We start from the raw sequence: 5,000 nt of genomic DNA, 5'->3' as shown, positions 1-5,000 counted from the left end.
CTCGTTCGTTATCGGAATTAACCAGACAAATCGCTCCACCAACTAAGAACGGCCATGCACCACCACCCACCGAATCAAGAAAGAGCTATCAATCTGTCAATCCTTCCGGTGTCCGGGCCTGGTGAGGTTTCCCGTGTTGAGTCAAATTAAGCCGCAGGCTCCACTCCTGGTGGTGCCCTTCCGTCAATTCCTTTAAGTTTCAGCTTTGCAACCATACTTCCCCCGGAACCCAAAAGCTTTGGTTTCCCGGAGGCTGCCCGCCGAGTCATCGGAGGAACTGCGGCGGATCGCTGGCTGGCATCGTTTATGGTTAGAACTAGGGCGGTATCTGATCGCCTTCGAACCTCTAACTTTCGTTCTTGATTAATGAAAACATACTTGGCAAATGCTTTCGCTTCTGTTCGTCTTGCGACGATCCAAGAATTTCACCTCTAACGTCGCAATACGAATGCCCCCGCCTGTCCCTATTAATCATTACCTCGGGTTCCGAAAACCAACAAAATAGAACCGAGGTCCTATTCCATTATTCCATGCACACAGTATTCAGGCGGGCTTGCCTGCTTTAAGCACTCTAATTTGTTCAAAGTAAACGTGCCGGCCCACCCAGACACTCAATAAAGAGCACCTTGGTAGGATTTCAACGGGGTCCGCCTCGGGACGCACGAACACGCACGAGGCGGTCGCACGCCTTCGGCTCGCCCCACCGGCAGGACGTCCCACGATACATGCCAGTTAAACACCGACGGGCGGTGAACCAACAGCGTGGGACACAAATCCAACTACGAGCTTTTTAACCGCAACAACTTTAATATACGCTATTGGAGCTGGAATTACCGCGGCTGCTGGCACCAGACTTGCCCTCCAATAGATACTCGTTAAAGGATTTAAAGTGTACTCATTCCGATTACGGGGCCTCGGATGAGTCCCGTATCGTTATTTTTCGTCACTACCTCCCCGTGCCGGGAGTGGGTAATTTGCGCGCCTGCTGCCTTCCTTGGATGTGGTAGCCGTTTCTCAGGCTCCCTCTCCGGAATCGAACCCTGATTCCCCGTTACCCGTTACAACCATGGTAGGCGCAGAACCTACCATCGACAGTTGATAAGGCAGACATTTGAAAGATGCGTCGCCGGTACGAGGACCGTGCGATCAGCCCAAAGTTATTCAGAGTCACCAAGGCAAACGGACCGGACGAGCCGACCGATTGGTTTTGATCTAATAAAAGCGTCCCTTCCATCTCTGGTCGGGACTCTGTTTGCATGTATTAGCTCTAGAATTACCACAGTTATCCAAGTAACGTGGGTACGATCTAAGGAACCATAACTGATTTAATGAGCCATTCGCGGTTTCACCTTAATGCGGCTTGTACTGAGACATGCATGGCTTAATCTTTGAGACAAGCATATGACTACTGGCAGGATCAACCAGGGAGCTGCGTCAACTAGAGCTGAGCAGCCGGCCGCCCGGGAGTGTGTCCCAGGGGCCCGCGCGAACACGCAAGCGTCCGCTCAATTATTCTGCAAACAGGAGGAGGCTGAGCTCCCCTGCACAATACACCTCGAAACCCTCTCAGGTCCCGGCGGCGCGCAGCGCCGTCCTAAGTACTTGGTCGGGTTCGAGAGAGGCGCAATCGCCCGGAGTTAGGCGAGTAGACGCTTTAGGTGCGACCACCCGTGCTCCCAACTGAGCTTGCCGCTGCCGACAGAGGCCCGGGAGCGTGCTGTCGTGGCATTGCCGGCGGGAGACAACACGCGCCACCTACGGTGACCGGCAGCTCCAACGCCAGCGCCACAGAAGGGCAAAGGCCCCACGTGGGTGCCGAAGCGAACTCTCCCAGCACAGCGCACGTGCCAACACGTCTGCACAACTGCGATACAAACCACCAGCGAGAACCGCTGGGGCGACCGAGCAGCAGACGGCGTCGCGGCGCCGAGTGCCGGGCGGCGGCGCATCCTCAACGCACACAGTCCTCAGTCGGACCAGCACACTGCAGATGTCCACCGCGCTTCGCACCGGGCCCGCGAGGACCCACTTTGGCCGCCCGGCGCCGCGCGCAGGGTGCCCCGGCGCGCAGCTGCGCCGCCTGCCGCGTCCGTCGGCCGGCGCGCCTGCCACTGGGCGCCCCCACCAGCCGGCTGTAGCGCGTGCGCCCACGCACCGCGCGGCCAGCACGCCGGGCGGCCCCCCCTCACCGGCCGGGGACGGTCCCACCCAGCCACCGCCGCGTATCGCTTCACACACAGATTTGCCCTTACTGATTTACCTCCAGCAACAACTACCGCACCACAATGGGTTTACCAGTTGTTCATTTGCGTAACGTCACCAGCAAACGTAGACGTCCATCCCACTTTGCAAATGCAACGATTATTGCATACCTGTCTGTTAGGTGTCACGACACACTACGTCTGCCCACATACACGCAACAAAATGTGCACGACTAGAGAACACGTGGGAGGTGGCCCCCCTACGTATGCGATGTCCATTACGAGACCGACTGTCAACCAGCATCTGTACCATGTCGCAGATGTGGAACGCGGTGCACCATGCTATCACACTGTGTGAGAAGAGACGACTACGTTTGAATACACGCGCCACTACATCAACAGACGGCTCATGCTGATCGCCATCCAGGGCGTCCGTTACTCCCACACGTCTCTATGGCGTACCACACTGCAATGTAGCTGTTATGGGGAGACGGCACGTGGCTGAGTGCACAACATTTGGACCGTATGGTTCGCTGTTGTTGGGCGCAGTCGTTGTACGGTCACACATGTGCCACAGCGTATCATTCAGTACATACGGACCTATGTGCAGTACAATGTGAGGGTTAAGCTTACGACATCAGCGGACAGTGGACACAGGCCGTACCACGACGTAGACTGAGCGCTTCGACATGCGAATGCCAGTGAACAGCTGCGAAGGGCATTGAACACGCAAGCACCTGAACGACCAGCGTGCGAAGGCAGGGGGGAGGGGGGGGGGGCATGTACATCCTGCAGTCGTCCACATTACAGTGTACAGCGGGAGCATGTAAAAAGTAAGCAACACTTGCGAAGTGTTGAACATGAAACGATACACAAGAGGGTGGGCGGTGCGAGTAGCGAACTATATTCAGAGGGTTGTGGTTAGACAACACTAGATTAATGTAACGTGTCATATGCCAATTACAGAGCAGGTTAAGGCACAACGTGGGTTAGGTTAAGGCACAACGTGGGTTAGGTTAAGGCACAACGTGGGTTAGGTAAAGGCACAACGTGGGTTAGGTTAAGGCACAACGTGGGTTAGGTTAAGGCACAACGTGGGTTAGGTTAAGGCACAACGTGGGTTAGGTTAAGGCACAACGTGGGTTAGGTTAAGGCACAACGTGGGTTAGGTTAAGGCACAACGTGGGTTAGGTTAAGGCACAACGTGGGTTAGGTTAAGGCACAACGTGGGTTAGGTTAAGGCACAACGTGGGTTAGGTTAAGGCACAACGTGGGTTAGGTTAAGGCACAACGTGGGTTAGGTTAAGGCACAACGTGGGTTAGGTTAAGGCACAACGTGGGTTAGGTTAAGGCACAACTTGGGTTAGGTTAAGGCACAACTTGGGTTAGGTTAAGGCACAACTTGGGTTAGGTTAAGGCACAACTTGGGTTAGGTTAAGGCACAACTTGGGTTAGGTTAAGGCACAAATTGCGTTACATTGCGGTACAAATTGCGTTACATTGCGGTACAAATTGCGTTACATTGCGGTACAAATTGCGTTACATTGCGTTACGAATTTGGTTAGGTTAAGGTGCAAAATGGGTTGGATTACAGTACACAACGTGGTAAGAGAGTGTGTTGGGGGGGGGGGGGCCCGAGGTTCGTTGGTAGTGATCATTGTAAGTGAATGTCTGAGGCAGCTTCAGTATGTCACAGCAGTTATGTCTCGTCAGGATGCGCTTATGCGCTTTTCGCTCGTGACTGGAGGCGCGCCGCGTCTGTGGTTGCGGCAAGGGAGCGGCAGACCTGTGTGATTCATTCCTGCCATTGTTTCTGTGCCGTAACAGGAGGCAGTGTGGTGGTGTTGGGTGCACCCCTGTGTAGGACATGTGTGGGTGTTGGTGGCTTATCTGAGCAATTGTGGATGTCGGACGGGTGGGATATTCTATTTTATAATTGGACCCCCTGGTGTGGTTATCATAGTGTGGATGGTGTACTGTGGCGGAGAGGATGCACCGGACGTTGGTCCATGCTGGTGCTTACATATTGTATCTGTGTCTGTTACAGGCAGAGAGTAATGTGTGATAGAGTGTCTCGCTGAGGTGTGGTTCATATTGTGTGCACAGACTTACAGCATGTATAGGGACAGCGGGAATTTGGCATATTGGATATAACTCTTCATGAAACGCAAGATATAGGGGTGGATTGCAACGTACGAGTGTGGGAAGAGTCCGCCGTTCATCCGCTTGGGTTGCGATTTGGGCGGGGCACGTGCGGGTGCGGGTGGAGTGATTGTCGGTTGACTACTTCGTGCGACGCAGGCACTGGCGTTGGGGCTCCTGTCGTGGACAGATGGTGCAGGCTTTGTGGGTGGCGTCGGAAAATGGGCACTGTGGGACCTAGCGACGTCGTAGTCGGCGTGGCGTCTCATAGATGGCGGTATCGTCGGTGCAGCAGGTCATGTTGCGGGAGACTTGCAGAGTGCGGTATTTTGTTTTTGTGGTGCGCGCGACATGGTGGACGTAGTGTCTTCCGATTCGCGTAGATGGGGCTATTGCATGTGGTTTCGTCACATTGTCATAGATGGCGATGCTGTGGTTTGGCAGTATGGTTGGTGTAGTTCCGTTGGATTCCTGTAGATGGAGGTGTCGTTTCTGGGCCAGGCGGCAATGTAGTTTGGTCACATTCTCATAGATGGCTGTGTTGTGTCTGTGGGTGGCGGTGTCAGCGTCGTCCCATAGAGGGCGGTATGGTCTGTTTATTGTGGACGTTGATGTCAGGACCAGAGGGCGCGCGCGAACCGTTGCCCATATTTTCCT

At 54.5% G+C, this 5,000-nt stretch overlaps 1 non-coding gene across 1 annotated transcript in view; it reads right to left on the bottom strand.

The window, feature by feature from the left end:
- The window catches only part of LOC126178744 (small subunit ribosomal RNA), a 1,909-nt gene extending 481 nt beyond the window's left edge, over window positions 1–1,428 (bottom strand). Inside the window, exon 1 of the ribosomal RNA XR_007536606.1 lies at window positions 1–1,428. This exon is cut by the window's left edge and continues 481 nt beyond it. This is a non-coding gene — a ribosomal RNA (small subunit ribosomal RNA).
- Window positions 1,429–5,000: the final 3,572 nt, after the last annotated feature.

Source organism: Schistocerca cancellata, chromosome 3, assembly GCF_023864275.1.
Source record: "Schistocerca cancellata isolate TAMUIC-IGC-003103 chromosome 3, iqSchCanc2.1, whole genome shotgun sequence".
NCBI classification, from domain to species: domain Eukaryota; kingdom Metazoa; phylum Arthropoda; class Insecta; order Orthoptera; family Acrididae; genus Schistocerca; species Schistocerca cancellata.
The sequence above is the reverse complement of the archived record's forward strand: the minus strand, read 5'-3'. Positions and strand labels throughout refer to the sequence as shown.